Source organism: Herpailurus yagouaroundi, unplaced genomic scaffold, assembly GCF_014898765.1.
Source record: "Herpailurus yagouaroundi ecotype Mexico unplaced genomic scaffold, PumYag 67525, whole genome shotgun sequence".
NCBI lineage: Eukaryota > Metazoa > Chordata > Mammalia > Carnivora > Felidae > Herpailurus > Herpailurus yagouaroundi.
The window spans coordinates 528,649-546,526 of NW_024420331.1; the positions used below are offsets into that span (position 1 = coordinate 528,649).

The 17,878-nt window shown below is 47.6% G+C and overlaps 1 pseudogene; it reads right to left on the bottom strand.

Annotated features, from left to right (window-relative positions):
• Positions 1-261: 261 nt before the first annotated feature.
• Positions 262-12,995, bottom strand: LOC121025172 (histone H3.3C-like; annotated as a pseudogene).
• Between the last annotated feature and the right edge of the window lie 4,883 nt (positions 12,996-17,878).

Below are 17,878 nucleotides of genomic sequence, written 5' to 3' on the forward strand. Positions count from 1 at the left end.
TTTGCGTGACATTTTGCCCTTGAAAATTGACTGTGTTTGCCCCACGGCTTATCAATTCGCCTAGTTTGAAAAAGGAGATTCGTAGATATAGCGCATCACCCACTGTCCCGTCAGGGCAATTCTCCCAGCTCACATTGACTAAATGGGCACTCGTTAGGTGACCAGGTGGGTGTCTGGAGGTCCTGCCCAAAGCAGCCTTCTGCTAAGTAAACAAACAACAACAAAAAACTAGACCCAAAAGAAAATAGAGTATGATTCCACTTACATGAAATATCCAGAATAGGCAAGCACATGGAGACTGAACACAGAGTAGCCGCTGTCAGGGGCTGGGGAGAGGGGGAGAATGAGGGGTGACGGCTAATGAGGGTGGGGTTTCTTTTTGGGGTGATGAAAACATTCTGGAATTAGAATGTAGTCATGGTTGTGCAACTTTCTGGTCATCCTAAAACCACTGAATTGTATGCTTTAGAAGAGTAACTTCGGGGCGCCTGGGTGGCTCAGTGGGTTGAGAGTCTGACTTCGGTCATGATCTCATGATCATGATCTCATGAACTCATGATCTCATGAGTTCGAGCCTGGACTCGGGCTGTCTCCTGTCAGCACAGAGCCCGCTTTGGACCCTCTGCCTTCTCTCTCTCTGCCCCTCCCCTGCTCTCTCTGTCTCTCTCAAAAATAAATAAGCATTTGAAAAAAAGAAAAAAGAGTAACTTCTGTGGTATGCAAATTGTATCTTAATTTTATAAAAAGGATTCTTAGGTTAGCTGTCTTTTTTTTTTTTTTTTTTAACGTTTTATTTATTTTTGAGACAGGGAGAGACAGAGCATGAACAGGGGAGGGTCAGAGAGAGGGAGACACAGAATCTGAAACAGGCTCCAGGCTCTGCGCTATCAGCACAGAGCCCGACGCGGGGCTCGAACTCTCACAGACCGCGAGATCGTGACCTGAGCCAAAGTCGGCCGCTTAACCAACTGAGCCACCCAGGCGCCCCGGTTAGCTATCTTTTTAATGGCTTCCTAGAAGACCTACAGAGCGGACTCTAACTTTCATCAGATCACATGAGGTTGGCTCCTTTTCCACCATTTTTTCACTTCGATAGTAACAGTCCCTTAAGTGGAAACACAGACTTTATATCTACCTTGGTTTTTATCCACCCCTCTCTCATGAGTGGTGTTTCCTTCCTTTTACAGGAAACATTTGGTGGGCATTTTTACAACTCTCTTCTGGAAGTTCAAGACATGCCAGGACACATAAAGCCTAACTACCTAGTAAAAAAAAAAAAAAATAATAATATAAGAATTATTATGATTAATTTTTTTCGCTCTTGGAGCTTTATGAGTTTTCTTTTTTGAAAGGTTTGATCCAGCTTCCTCCCCTTCCTCCCTCTTGATTTCTTTTTACAGAGGCCCAGAGATTGGAAAAAGGGCCGTGAAACACACCCACTTGCTTGCAGCACCTCCCAGGTACAAGGGCAGGTTGAGCAAACACCCTAAATTATCGAGAGATAAAGCCAGAGGTTTGGCCAAGAGGGGGTGCAGGAAGGCAGTGCCCAGGAAGGCCAGGCTCTGCCCAGATAAACCGTATCCTGGGGGCCCCTCCCACTGTGCACAAACACAGCTCCGGGGACTCTTTCTCCAGGAGCAGAGTATCTCTGGGGTGAAAGCCAACACTGGCCCTTTGCTCCCCTGTGCTGTGTGGGTTTTGATAACATGTGTTCAGGATCTCAAACACTCGTGTACGTTGGATCATAGCAAGAAGTTTGCCTCATACGCCTTCATTGACGGAACAAGGAGGATTTACTTCTGGGTTCTTGGGGCGAGGGAGGGCACTGTCCTTTCTCCTTGGGCCGTCCATGCACAGCCACTTTGGAAGACAGTCTAGCGGTTTCTCACAAAACCAAACACTCTTACCATATGATCCAGCAATCACGCTCCGTGGTATTGACCCAAAAGAACTGAAAGCTTCTGTCCACGCAAAAACCAGCACATGGATGTTTATAGAGGCTCCCTTCATGATGACCCAAACTTGGAAGCCTCTAGATGTCCTTCAGCAGGTGAATGGATAACTTATGATATATCCATCCAGACAATGGAATATTATTCAGCACTAAAAAGAAAGGAGTCATCGAGCCATGAGAAGCCATGGAGGGTACTTAAATGCCTGTTCCTCAGTGAAAGAAGCCAGTGTGAAAAGGCTACAGAAAAGGCTACTTTAAGATTCCTAACCATATGGCATTCAGGACAGGCAAACATGCAGACGGTCAAAAGATGAGTGGGGGCGCCTGGGTGGCTCAGTCGGCGAAGCATCCGACTTCAGCTCAGGTCACGATCTCGTGGTCCGTGAGTTCGAGCCCCGCGTCGGGCTCTGTGCTGACAGCACGGAACCTGGAGCCTGCTTCGGATTCTGCGTCTCCCTCTCCCTCTGCCCCTCCCCTGCTCATGCTCTGTCTCTCTCTGTCTCAAAAAATGAATTAAAAAAAAAAAAAATTGAAAAAAAAGAAAGATCAGTGGTGGCCAGGGGTTGGGAGGAGGAAAGGATGAACAGGGGGAGCACAGGTCATTTTACATTTTACATTTGCCCAAACCCGCAGAATGTTCCATACCCAGTGAATGGTAATGTCAACTATGGACTCTGGGTGATGATGTCAGTGTAGGCTCATCGGTTGTAACAAATGCCCCTCTGGTGAGGGATGTTGACAATGGGGGAGGCTGGGCATGTGGTGGGGGAAGGGGGAAACTAGGATGTCTTTGTCACCCTAGCTGGGTGGGGTCTGACAAAAGTCAATGTGTAAGGTTGGCTTAAAAAATGCGACCTATACCTGTCTGTCTTTGCGCCAAGGGACATGTCAGATCCAGTAACCACATTTTTCAAAACAAAAAAATTCAGGGGTTATTATCCCAACGAAAGACTTTTTTTTTTTTAATGTTTGAGTCTGGGCTGCCTACCACTATGTATGTTCAATATAGAAAACTGGAAATGTTTAGAAATGCACAAAAAAGCAAAACACTCATGGATCCTTCTCATTCAGGATAAACACAACGATATTGTGGTGGCTTTCCTTCCTTCCAGCCATTTTGAAATTAATTGTTCCCAAGTCTGTCTTCTTCCCTAGACTTTATTTATCTTCCCAAAGCCTAGAACTGAGCCAGCATTCCTTCCTTTTTTGATTTAATGAATCGATGAAGTTTGCAAGGCAGAATATTTTCAATTCCAAGGTATGTCGGTAATTTATAGGAAAAGCAGGGCAAAGTGATTAAAAACAGCTGCTCCGTGTCAAGAACCAACCTTACTTTGGGGTAATAATCGAACACTTAATTTGGAAGAATTGGCCACTGAAGATAAGTTTTAAAGATTTGGGGGGGGGGGAGGGAGGGCAGAGAGGCCTAGGGAGGGAGGCCGATGCATTTCCATAAGAAAAGCCAGGCCCCAGAATTCAGAGCCTCTGGGCTTTCATAAAGGAGGTGACATTCCCTGAATAACCAAACTTCAAACTCCTGCAGACACGGCTCTTTTTAGAGAGTTTACATTTTTTAAACAATAGTTTAATGTATTTTAATAGCAAACTTACAGGAACAGCACAGAAGACAGACAACATTAAAAACATGTGCTTGCTTGCCTGTAGGTCAAAGTATAGTGAATGGATGGAATCCGTGTGATAAAAATTCGACAAACAGCACTTAGTTGAAGTCAATAAGAAATTTACTTGTTTGTTTAAGTTTTATTTATTTTAAGAAATCTCTACACCCAACATGGGGCTCGAACTCACCACCCCGAGATTAAGAGCTGCACACCCTTCCGACGGAGCCAGCCAGGTGCCCCAGAAATGTTCCTGTTTTTAAAAAGCCCAAATGCTGGGGTGCCTGAGTGGTTCAGTCAGTTAGGCATCTGACTCGGGATTTTGGCTCAGGCCATGATCTCATGGTTCTTGAGTTCAAGCCCTAGGAGGGCTCTGTGCGGACAGTACAGAGCCTGTTTGGGATTCTCTCTCCCTCTCTCTCTGGCCCTCCCCTGCTCGTGCTCTCTCTCTCTCTCTCTCTCTCTCTTTCAAAATAAACAAACATTAAAAAAAAAAAACACCTCCAAATGCTGGCATTGTCTGGAAAATTTTAACAGGCTGATTTGTAATTGTTATAAAAGTTGAACTGCTGAAACACGTTCACTGAAGCATTTTGACTCGCATTAGTGCTTTAGGTCCCTGCATTTGTATTAAAAATTCACACGCACGGAACAAAACAAAACTTAAAATACACAAATAAATAAAGGGAAAAATTCACACACAAATGAAAACGGAAACACTGCGGATACCTGATTTCCATCCCCTGTTTTTCCACTTGGCAATCATAAACGTAGGTCCCTTTAGACCCCGTTGGCGGGGGGTGGGGGTGGGGAGCTAAAGCTCAGAACTACCAATAACAAAAAGAAGGGAATTTTTGAAGCGTGAAACGTTTCCCATCAGAGTGGATTCTTGGGCACGTTCTCCGCGCATGCAGCGTGCTAGCTGGATGGCCTTTGGCACAACTGTTACACGTTAGGCGTGGACAGCACACAGGCTGGTATCCTCGAAGAGGCCCCCCCGATAGTCCTCCCTTGCATCCTGTGCAGCACCGATGGCAGTGTCTCCCACCAAACGCTGGAAAGGAAGTTTTCGAACCAGAAGTTCAGTGCGTTTCTGATGATGGCGTCTAACCTCGAGGCGCGCACAGTACCAGGCCTGTCACAGTGAGCTTTCTTTGCCCCTCCAGGAGAGGGCGCGCTCTTGCGAGCGGCTTTGGGGGGGGGGGGAAGGGGGCTTTACTCCCGGTCGGTTTGCGGGCTGTCGGCTTAGTAGGAGCCGCGGTACAGACACCTCCTTACCCCGCTTCTCCTTCAGCTGGAGCTCGGGGAGGTAGAGGCAGTGCAGCAGTGGGTGCTCACACAATTCGAGACTTGTAAACTTAAAAAAAAAAATGTTTATTTATTTTTGAGAGAGAGAGAGAGAGAGCGCAGCAGAGGAGGCACTGAGACACACACACACACAGAATCCGAAGCAGGCTCCAGCAGGCTCCAGGCTCTGAGCCATCAGCACAGAGCCCGACGCGGGGCTCGAACCCACGAACCGTGAGATCGTGACCTGAGCCGAAGTCGGACGCTCAACCGACTGAGCCCCCGGGGCGCCCCTAGACTTTTAAACTTTTCAAAGCAGTTTTAGGTGCATATGATAACAAAAGCGAGAGGAAGGCACAGAGGTTTCCCATTTGCCCCCAACCCCCCCCCCCCCCCCCACAAGCACAGCCTCCCGTGGTGTCAACAGCTCCTCAGAGCGGCGCTTTTGCTGCTGCGTGAACATCGCTTAGTGTCGTGTTCCTCTGCAAGTGGTGGAAAACCAGACTTGAGCGGCTCGAGGCTGGAGGCACGAATTTTTCACATAACAGGAAGTGTGGAGACGGACAGCGGTGCGTTCCGATGAAAGGGCTCCACCCTGTCGCAGCGGGACCCACATGCCTCCAGCAGTCTGGGCCTCTCCCTCGTTTTCCAGGTTCCAAGCGTCACTTCTGTGTCCAAGGCAGAAGGCAAATGGGAAGAGAAGAGAGAAAGGCCACACCAGCCGGCCCGGTCTCCTTTGGTCATGGAATCAGAGGCTGTCCAGCGTTCGCCCCTGTCCCGAGAAGACTTCCGCTCAGGGCTCCCTGCCCGGAATCAGGTCACATGGCTCCCAGTTACAAGATGGCCCCGTGGCACAGGGCTGGGCAATGTCAGTGCCGCAGACAAATTGCGATTGTGTTAGCACAGAAGAAGGGGGTGAACGGGTACTGGCGTGCAACTAACAGGATTTGTCATACACGCCGCAGTGACCAACAGCTGTGTGGCTTGCTGCAGGATTTGAGTTAGGGGAGACAAAGCACCCATTTCAGTGGGCGTCCAGTGTAGAGTAGATTTTTGTTTTCAAGGAGTTTTATGTATTTGTCTATTTGAGAGAGAGAGAGAGAGACAGAGAGAATGCAAGTGGGGGAGAGGGGCTGACGGAGAGAGGGGATCTTAGGCAGGCTCCAAATGCTGAGCGTGAAGCCCGACACGGGGCTCGATCCCACGACCCCGGGGTCGTGACCTGAGCCAAAACCAAGAGTCGGATGCTCAACCGACGGAGCCACCCGGGGCCGCCCCAGGGTGGCTTTTAATAAGAGTGACAACTCCGTTCATTATCACAAACACTTCCTTGGAGTAGGCAGGTGAGGTGTCCCCAGCCCCGCCGTACAGACGAGAAAACGGAGACTCAGGCGGGCGCAGCTCCGGGAACACGGTCAACCCGGAATTCGAACCTGACCGTTGGCACCTCCCAGCCTGTGTCAAGAGCTGTGATTCTGTCCCTGTCCTGCTCAGTCAGCACTGCGTGTTGAACCTCCGGCTAAGGTCAGAGGACTTAAAATAGTGAGAAACGAACAGGGTCGACCCGAGTTGGGGGCCAGTGGAGGATGGCGAGTCTGTCTGCGGTTTCCTCTGCCCCAGATGGCCTGTGGGCTTCTGGTTTTGTTCATTGCAACATTCGGAAGGACTTTCTGACTACAAGTGAGGGCTGGCAAAGTGTAGACTGAGCAGCTGTGGCCGGCGGTGGGCAGTCACGCCCGCACCCCCCCTCCCCTGCCCCCAACCTCCGATTACAGAAGGATATTGACAAACAGTTCACGGCCTCCGGTTCTTGGCAAAAGCTTGCTTTTCGAAAGACAAGTCCTTCAAGATCTCTTTTTTGAAATATCAGGGTTTTCCTTCGGTTGCCGAAGCTTCTCACGCCACAGAGAAGCTATGGGGGGGACTAGGAGGGAATTTCAGAGACCGAGACCCATAAAACCCCCTCCTCTGAAACGTAGACAGGGTACCGTATGTGTGGCCCCTGGGACGAAAAGTCCTCCGGCGCTTGGAAATAAGCAAAAGAATGACTGCGTGCCCTTTCAAGGTCACACCGAAGCACTGTGTACCAGGCCAAGGGACTTGAACTCTCTACAGAAATGCATCTTTGCTTGAGGTACCTTTTATCATTGGTTAGGACCGGGACCCTATGAAGTTAGATGTTAACCCATAGACTGACGACCTAGAAACGATTTTTTTTTGGTAAAAGGGATCATCTGTAAGGCTACAGTTTTATTGCCTCGTAGGACATTAAACAGTTTTGTATCGATCGTCACAATCATATCGTGACATTCCTTTTCCCGCTATTTACACAGCGGTGTCTCTTATATGCTGGTTTCCCCGTGAATGAATTCAATGTGTCTTTGATACAGGCTCACCATATATTTGCATGAAGGTCACATCTCGAGCTCTTTGAAGTTTGCCTTGGCAATTCTGATAGGGAAGACAGAGTGTAGTTTAAGGCATTCGGCAACGTGAAGATTATGAAATGCAAAGAGGAAAGTCCCACTGGGAGTATATGTGCTATTTAACTTGATCCTTGCCTCTGGCTGTTCATAAACACCGTCTAGAAGCTATTCCTCACAGCGTGTTGGCGTCGGACTCCAGAACGGAGACAAAATAAAACAATGCAAAATGAGAAAGCCCTATGCAAACTAATGGATGAACACAGAAATTACAATCTTAGAAATGAAATGGAACCTGGTGGCGGTGGCCACCCAGAGAGCATCCTTCTAGCTTCTAAATCCTGTCTCTCTACAGGTACTTACGTTCTTTCCAACCCAGAGTCTATTTTCAAGGCCACGAGCATTGGATAGAATTTCTAGTACAGAGAAAAACAAGCTGCATCAAGCAGATTTCACCCTAATCTCCCCAGCAATCCTTTCGTCCTCCAGGGAGGAGGACACACATTGTAAAGATCCAGAAACCAGTGCCTTCTCGAATGGATACCGGTCTCAAACAACTTTTGCTGAGTTCCAGCTTCTAGAAATAATCGTTTGGGCTCTAGTGATAAAGGTTACTATTGTACTTGTTTGTTTGTTTGTTTGATTTATTTAAACCGTCTTGGTGGTAGAGCCGACAGAGTCTGGGGAAAGAGAAGAGTATTTGAGAAACAAACAAATTATGTCCTGTATTTATCGTGTGTGTGTGTGTGTGTGTGTGTGTGTGTGTGTGTGTAAAAGGGCTCTTGTTTGAGGCTACCCTTCAGTTTTGGCACTTCTGAGACTTAAGCAGAGGTCACTGATGATCCCATGGGCTTTGTTGGTGACTTTGTTATAAATATAGTAGACACCTTGCCAAGCCCACATCATCACATGAGTTCCTGCAGTCCCTGACCACACGTTTCCACCGCTAAGGCAGTTACATGTGGGGAGGTTGGGAGTGTCAGAACAATTGGTTTAACTACATGGTGATACTCCTCCCAGAAAAAAAAAAAAAAATAACTAACCACCGGGATTTCCAGGATGATTTCCACCCAGTGGGTCACAGGAAAGAGCTCTGGGATAATCCATGTCAGAGTTCTGGTATGTATACCGTGTGCAACTGACAAATGCCCATAAATAGAAAGTCCCCGTGACGATATTGTCATCTACATCTGCAATCCATTTACTGTCTCTGTCACAGTCTAGATCCTCAAACACCTCGCCTCTCAAAGAAAACCAGGGTGAACTATATACAGAATCACAGGACATATTTTTTTTTTATCGTTGGTGTTGCTTAATATAAAATAATATTTTATGTATTGCTTAATATAAGATAATATTTTATGTATTACGTTATATTCCTAGATGCGAACTGGTAGGAAGCCACATGTGGGTCAAAGAATCTTTGAATTGTGTTGGTTGTGAGGCAACGGGCTTAGTTGTCCTTTCCCTAATGTTCTCATACCACAAACTATCCTCATTTCATAAAGCAGTAATTTTATTTTAAAATGATTTGAGATTGATCAGCCATTACTCTTTCCAGAGAGCTGTCACTCAATGCTGGTGATGACTGGTTTTCTATTAGGAGCTCGGCAATCAAACCTTTGATAATTATGTTAGACTCCTATCCATTGGCCAACGGTATTCAGAATCTAAATTCTGATCTTTAGTCTCTTGGTGCTCATTCCATTCTCTGAGTCCTCAGTGGAGGGTTAGAGGACTCAGGTGAAGTCTTCTCAGCTCCTTAAGATTGTCTTATGCCAATAAGGAGACTCGAAAATATTTACAAACACTATTGTTCATACGTTCCGAAAATATTTGAAAAAGCAAACCACTTTCAAATATGACAAATGATTCTTTCCCAAACTTAAATTCTCTCATCTGCCTTTTAAGGTAATATTCTCATATGCCTCTATTAAACCCGTCCTCCTCTTGTATGGCGACACGAGACTTTCCTTGTTTCTTAAGGTTTTCAACTGAAATAACCATGTTAATTCTTTTGTTTGCCTTCCTGAGCCAGAACATAATCATTGTGCATCCAATTTCCTTTTCTTTCTTTCGCCAGTTTTTTTTTTTTTTTTTTTGCAACAATACTCTCATCAACAAGTAATGGGTGGGATAAGACAGTATTGTCGCTTGTTATGAATCGCCCTAGGCTTAGTATACTGGAACACAAAAATCTAGTTTTGAAAATGGCTTTTGACCATATTTTTTTTAATGGAAGAATCAATTATATAATTAGCTCTGGCACAACCTCAGACTCCTTTTGCAATATCACTCTTCATATGACTCTATCAAGAAAAATAATGGACTGCGTCTTTTTTCCACTGCCACCTCCCATGCAGAAGAAAATCACCAAGGGCTTTTGGACCAAAATGATCCAGCAACCAGCTTGTCCGGAGAACTCCCTACTGCCCCAAATCTCCTAGTGGCTTTTCTTTCCCTTTCCAGCACCGTGAGATGAAAGGGTCAAAACAAAACCCTTCATGTTATTTTGTTGTTTTAACCTTTCTTTTTTTTAAAGTTTATTTGTTTATTTTGAGAGAGAGAGAAAGAGAGCTCAAGCTTGGGAGGGGCAGAGAGAGAGAGAGAGAGAGAGAGAGAGAGAGGGAGAGAGGAATCCCAAGCAGGCTCTGTGCCATCAGCGTGGAGCCCGACGCGGGGCTCGAACTCATAAACTGTGAGATTCTGACCTGAGCCAAGATCAAGAGTCAGACGCTTAACTGACTGAGCCAGCCCGGTGCCCCAAAACACTTCATGTTGTTATTGAAGGCTTCTATACTCTAATTGCATTTGTAATTCCATGAATTCTTCAAGTTTTCTTTGAATTTTCGAAAGGGGCCTTGGTTAGAACTTAACTCTTGTTTCAGAAATACGGAGCAAAAGTCTCTTGTAAGTTTTCTTCCATACAAAAGGCTTCCGTGTCTTCCCGTCCACTTGGTTTCCTAGACTCCGTGACTCTGGTGATACTCGCTTTTCCCTAGCGATGCTACGGATCTATACAGATCCATGGAAGGATTCTTTCACTGCGCACCTTTCACACAGCATATGTTTTGATTTTTCACTTTCTAAAATGATCAAAGACACTGGCTGCGTTCGGAATTGCGTGCCGACCCCTGTTCCCTTCTTGAGCTAGCCAGACCTGCTATCGTAACCTTCGTGAAGGCAGGGGGATCTGGCTAGTGCCATACCCCTAATACCTAGTGCAGGACCTAGTATATCATTTCATTATCTCAACAAATGCATAGGGAGCCCTATTGTATACTAGGGCTATACTGCATAGGGCTCCCTATGCATTTGTTGAGATAATGAAAGGAATCCCTTCCCCTAAAGATGATGTATAGAGTATGAGGCACTCACCTGTTTAACGGATCTCAAAATGCAGTTACACTTTGCTGGGCCAGCATCTAGAGACATGGTTCTGGAACTGTGTGTGTACCCTAAATCCTTCTGGATATGTGCTGAAGGCCGTGGACATCCTGCTCAGGGAGAGTTTGACAGCTCCAACGAAAAGGGTCGTTGGGCAACTTAGATGCCGACCGTTTCCCAAACTCCCATCTGTGGGCCTCTACCTGAGGGCGTCCTCCCTCAGCTGTCCGTGAACGTTCGTTTGTGAAGAGACATGCCGGGGACTGAGGGTCCCAAAAGGGGGTGCTTCCTGAGTGGTGGGAATGTGGGGGCCTGAAACAGAGACTTGGAGGTCACTGAGGGCCAACCAGGGCCACAAGTGGACCGTGAAGGGCTCGGGTCAGGGAGAAGAAAGATAAAGAAGCGGTGGTGAGGAAGAACAAGTGGAGAGATGAGGGTTACCTGGCACAGGGACATTCCTTCAGCCTTCCAGGGTATACTGGAAGATTCTTGGGGGTGCCCTCGGGTTGAGATCTGGGGGGGTGAGGAAAAGGAGGTGGAGATCCGACACTGAGCCAGGACCGGAGGCCCAAAGCCAAAGTGTCCTTTTCTTCCCCTTGCCAAGAAGGGTGAGCCAACAGTCCCGGACTTTAAGCGCAGAGGGGAAGGGGCAGACGGTTAGCAGAAGAAAAGAAAATAGAATCTAACTGGTCACACGTTGATGGAGCACCTGCTTTGCTTTGTCGGGCCCAGGAACTAGGCAGACAGCGGGCACCCTTTCGTCACGGAGCTTGAGCGACTGTCTGACCGGAAAATCTGGAAAAGGATGAACCCGGCCAAAAGGAATGATCTTAGCCCAGCCGTTGCGAATCCGCCCACAGCTCCCCCACGCAACAGCGGTGGTGCTCAACGGGGGAGCGATTTTGCACCCCCACCCCCCCACCCTGGCCCCAGGGGACATTGGGCAACATCCGAAGACAATCGCGGCTGTCGCATCTAAGGGGGAGGAGGTCCTGGCATCCAGCGGGCAGAGCCCGGGGGGTTCCCCGCTCATCCTCCGGGGCACAGGACAGCGCCTGTGAGCCTTGGCCTTGATCCAGCCAAGACAGCATTAGTGCTGAGGGACGCGGCCTCACACGACCGGGTTCCGTGCCCTTTCATCAGCCGACCGGACCGGTCCACTGCTCCCTGTCTGGCTCGACGCATTCTGGGAATGAGGGGCGCTAGCAGGAGAAAAAGCGAGCGGGGAAAATGCGTGATGCCCTGGGCCTGGTCTCTAGACGCGAACCCCGTCCGGCTCCCCCGTGTCGTGGCCGCACACAGTTACCCGAGCTGCCGCGCGACAGCCCTGGGAGCGTGGCGTTTGGGGTAAGTTTCGTCAGAAGGCGTGCTCAAGGGCATCCGGATGAGCTTGCAATTACTCCAAGGCGGACACCCTCGGACGGGAAGGTCGCAAGGGCAAAGCCGGGGCAGCCGACGGCGCACGTGCAACTCGGCCTGACTTCACAGAAACGGGTGTCGCGTCGTGCTTGTCCCTGCCTCCCCCGCGGCCGGGCGGCCAAGGGGGAAATAATGGGGTTCCCCTCCGTGTTACGTCCAGTGGGGGCGGGAGCGTGAAGGGCAAGGCCGAAGCACCTCAGGTTGTGAAGGGCGGTGGCCCGGAAGCCAGGCCGGCTGGTCTGTTTTGAGCATGACTCTGCTTCTCCTTCTAGCGGCTTCCGGCGAAGCCTCAAGTCACCGGAAACAAGTGCACGTGTGCCAGCGGCCCGCCTCCTCTCTGTTCCCGCCGATCTTACGAACTGGCAGTTAAGCACACGTGGAATAGCCAGGTCCTGATGACACTGCAGATTGGCTCACTTAGAGTTCTTCTTGTCCTTCTCCTTCTGTCCTCCCGGACACCGTGCTTTCCTCGTGAGGCCACCCAGGGATCCGCAGGGCGGGGAGTGCGTGAGAGCACTACCCCCTAGCCGGGGACTAGACGATGGATGCAGGGCAGGGCCTTGGAAGCGCAGATGGCCGAGATCTGTGGCCCCAGGTCCCACCAGAGGCGCCACAGAAGGCCAGCAGATCACCCGCAGAGGAGCTAACCTGTGCCCCTTCCGGCCACCGGATGTACTGGCGGGCCTGGCAGGCCTCGTCCAGGCCTGTGGGCACTCTTGGTTGGCATTGGGCAGCCAGCGTCACTCCATTCCGTCCTCCCACGTCTGAAGGAGCACGGAGCACTCACTGGGGGTGGTCCCGGGCCCATGCTATTTTTACGGAGTCCAAGGGCTATTCCAAAAGTGATGATGACTCAGATGTTTCTCACTGACCCGTTCCCCCGGCAAACTCCTTTAGTAGAAACATATTCGTTGTACGGGTCACCAAGAGCTATTCTGGTTAATAAGCTTACTCCATATGTACGATCGGTCCACTGAACAAGCCGGTGATGGTTTACAGAAGCCATAAAAGAAGAACGCCGAACCAAAAGGCCCGTGTATCTTGTTTTTTTGTTTTTTTTTTTTAATTTTTTTTTTCAACGTTTACTTATTTTTGGGACAGAGAGAGACAGAGCATGAACGGGGGAGGGGCAGAGAGAGAGGGAGACACAGAATCGGAGACAGGCTCCAGGCTCCGAGCCGTCAGCCCAGAGCCCGACGCGGGGCTCAAACTCCCGGACCGGGAGATCGTGACCTGAGCTGAAGTCGGACGCTTAACCGACTGCGCCACCCAGGCGCCCCGGCCGTGTATCTTGTTTTAAGGTAGCGCTACCAAGGGGAGGAACAACCGAATGGGGTGTTTGGAGAAAATTCATTTCCAGGCTTCCAAGGAACTCCTGCGGCGGAGGCCGTTGAGATTAATGGCTATGCGTGTGGTGATGGCGGAAGGGCGTCTGAGAGGTGATGGGGCCTGATGCAAAATGAAATACGCAAAAGAAAAGTAGGTTTAGAATATCTAGCAAAAGGGGGCGCCTGGGTGGCTCGGTGGGTTGAGCGTAGCCTTCGGCTCAGGTCACCATCTCACGGTTCGTGAGTGCGAGCCCTGCGTCCGGCTCTGTGCCGACAGCTCGGAGCCTGGAGCCTGCTTCGGATTCCGTCTCTCTCTCTCTGCCCCTCCCCAGCTGTGCTCGGTATCTCTCCGTGTCTCCGTGTTAAAAAAAAAAAAAAAGAAAAAGAAAATGTTTAAAGAATATCTAACAAAAAAAGTAGATTTTTGGGTATGTACACAGAAAGCACTCTCCCACTGCTGAAGACGCGTATCACAGAGATCAACTTGACACAGAAACAGCTTCACAGAATTCCTCCATGAAACAAATTCAGCCACATGGTTGTAGTTATAATATATGCAAGCCACAGGCCTAAAGAACCTGGCCACAAGCCTGTATCACTATCATTACTGCTTGAATAAAAGTACATAGTTTAGGAAGTTTCAGTAAAATGAATCGGTTAGAATATAGTCCTTTGCAGAAAATTACTACTTAACGTTTCCCAAGTCTTGCTATGAGTATGGTCAGCCTGTGGAACTCAAATAAATAAATACAAGGTGAGGGTCCCCTAAAGGAATTTAAACAAATAGGAAAACTCAGCTACTTGAAGTTGACACAGGAAGTTGATGGTTTCACATTCGCAAACTAAACAGCCCTAGGAAATGAGAATGTATTAATTATATACCAAAAGCTAACATGAAAAAAACATTTGCAGAACACTTAGAACACTTCCCAGCACACAGCTTTGGTTTCCTTCAAAACTGCCATCAGAAACGCAGGAAGTCTTGAAGCATATTCCTCATCTAATTTTTAACATCACAATATACGAGAATGTTGCCTTTGGCTGCGTTCAAATGCCCAGCAAATTGTGATCCATGAGCCAAATCCTGCCTGCCGCCTGTTTTTGTACAGCCTGAGACCTGAGAATGGTTTTTACATTCTTAAATGGTAAAAAGAAACATCAAGAGGAAATTAATACTTCGTCGTACAGGAAAATTAATTGAAATTCTAATTACGGTGTCCATGAACACAGTCCGATGGGACGCAGCCCCGCTCAATCGTTTACGTACCGTCTGTGGTTGCTTTTGAGCTATAGGGCAAAGTTGAGTCCTTTCAAAAGAGATCCAATGGCCTGTAAAGCCCAAAGTATTTACTATCTGGCCCTATATAGAAAAAGTCTGCCGATCTCCCCTCAAATATGCAAAGACCAGTGTAATCTGAGAGTAAAATTACACACACACACGAGAGAGAGAGAGAGAGAGAGAGAGAGAGAGAGAGAGAGAAATAACTTGATTTTCATAAGCTGCACTTGACCCTCTTCTGTGCCTCTGTACCCACTCTTTATGGCAGTCCGGCCATCTTAAAGAGGCCACCCTCCCTGCAAAACCTTGCCATTCTTTCAGCTGTGTGATCTGTGCAGAGCTCAGGTATGGTTTGAAACTGGATTCACGAGTTGGAATTAGTTCTTATTTTAGCCGGTTTAGGCTACTTAGGTTAACAACAAAGCAAAAATAAGCTGAGATATGTATGCAAATGAAAAACACATGTATACGGAGAGGGAGCAATCAGTTTTCAGGAGAAAGAAATGGTTTTTTTTTTAATGTTTATTTATTTTGAGAGAGAGAGAGAGAGAGAGCGCGCGAGCGTGCATGTGCATAAGCATGAGTTGAGTTGGGGAGGGGTAAAGAGATTTGGAGAGAGAGAAATCCCAAGCAGGTTCCACGCTGTCAGCGCAGAGCCTGATGTGGGGCTCGATCTTCTCAACCATGAGATCATGACCTGAGCTGAAATCAAGAGTCAGATGCTAAATTGACTGAGCCACCCAGGCGCCCCAAGAGATGTTCTTTTCCATGGAGCCCTTTGTGAGTACGCTCCCTGGCTCCAAGGGAAATGGCAGGAGAGGAGGGACTGTCGTGGGTCCCAGGAGGACTACCAATCAGCCAACAGCATAGAAACCTTGGTTGATTGTGGGCCGTGGCAGAATTCAGTTTGTACTGATGCTGTGAAGGTCAACGAGTATGTTGGTAATAAACTCCCATGTAACTTCACGGTGGCGAGAAAATGATCACTCGGGAGGTTATCCCATGATATGTTTTGTGAAACTTTTGCACACTTCTTTTTCCTTGACTTCTACTGAAAATACCCTCCAGACATCCGAAATGCCAACGGTTGAAGCCATCAGTTATAGACCTTCCCTAGCCCAACTGCGGTCGGCAGGCCAGCAGCATCACGATCTTCCGGAAGTCTTCTGAAAGTGCAAATCACAGCCTTCCCACTGCCAGATCTGCTGAATCAGAATCTGCATTTTCATGGAATTTTCAGATCATCTGAATGCACATTAGTTTTCGAGAGGCACTAATCAAAAAAAAAAAAAAAAGAAAAATGCACAAGAGTCAGGGTGTTGGAGATCCGGTTCCAGATCCAACTGGTACTAATTCACTGGCGACCTTGGGCAAATTCCTCACCATGTTTTTGCCTCGGTCATCTTCTCTCCAAAGTGGGGCGAAAATCACCTTCCCCCACTTTTTTTTTTTTTTTAATTTTTTTTTTTCAACGTTTATTTATTTTTGGGACAGAGAGAGACAGAGCATGAACGGGGGAGGGGCAGAGAGAGAGAGAGGGAGACACAGAATCGGAAACAGGCTCCAGGCTCTGAGCCGTCAGCCCAGAGCCCGACGTGGGGCTCGAACTCAGGGACCGCGAGATCGTGACCTGGCTGAAGTCGGACGCTTAACCGACTGCGCCACCCAGGCGCCCCTACCTTCCCCCACTTTTTGAGCAATGCTCTTACTGTCATGTGACCTCGTGAACGCGAACTTGAAAGAGGATCAACTCCTCTGTGGTTATGAAACATTAAGAACGCTAACGGCTCGCATCTACAGAACCTTATCCGTGCGTGCTGCTCTAGACTGACATGTGAATGTGGAACTTTCATTTCAGTCTCCCCAAACCTGCCTGATGAGAGCAGTCATGTCGCTGTTACCTTATGCGTACAGAAACTGAGCCATAGAGAAATTATGTGCCTCACCCAAGGTCACCCACTTTTTTAGTCACAGAGGTGGAATTTGAGCCCCGAGGCTATGTTCTTACCCCTGAACTCTGCTGAGTCTAGAATACAATATGGAATAGTGGAAACGGACGAAATTATTATCACGGTTGACTAAAAACCACATGTTTTTAACTTTTGGGGCTTTAATTTTTAAAAAAAGGGAAGAAAATTTTAAAAGGACAAGTTCCCTGGAGATTAACGGCTCCGGGTCCCAGGGCACATGAAGCAACATGAATGTGTTAATCGAAAATGGTGGCCTACTGGCTTCCTCTATGATTGTGCTTCTAGCAGGTGTGAACCCAGTGACCACTACGCCTAAGACACAGTGAGACTTCCAGGTTCTTATCTATTAAGATTCATTGTGTCTCTTACTTTCCAAAAGAAGTACTTGGAATCACAGTGGAAGCAAGGTCAAGTCTTTTACTTTATATATGTATATATATGTGTGTGTGTGTATATATATATATACACACACATATATACACACATATATATATATACACACATATATATATACACACATATATATATACACACATATATATACACACACACATATATATACACACACATATATACACATATATATGTGTATATATACAGAGTATATATATATATATATATACACACACACGTATAAGTATATATATATATACTTTATATATATATCATTTTTTTAATGTTTATTTTTGAGACAGAGACAGAGCACGAGTGGGGGAGGGGCAGAGAGAACAGGAGACACAGAATGTGAGGCAGGCTCCAGGCTCTGAGCTGTCAGCACAGATCCTGACGTGGGGCTCGAACCCATGAGCCGTGAGATCATGACCCGAACCCAAGTCGGACACTTAACCGACTGAGCCACCCAGGTGCCCCACAAGGTCAAAGTCTTAAGAGTAGAAACCTAGAGGGCCGACTCGGTGGCTCAGTTGGTTAAGCGTCTGACTTCAGCTCAGGTGGTGATCTCGCCGTTCACGAGCTTGAGCCCCGCAATAACTCTGAGCCTGGAGCCTGCTTCGGATTCTGTGTCTCCCTCTCTCTCCTCCTCTCCCCTGCTCATGCTCTGTCTCTCTCTCAAAAATAAATGAACATTAAAAAAAAAATTTTTTATTTATTTTTTTAAAAAAAATTTTTTTTTTCAACGTTTATTTATTTTTGGGACAGAGAGAGACAGAGCATGAACGGGGGAGGGGCACAGAGAGAGGGAGACACAGAATC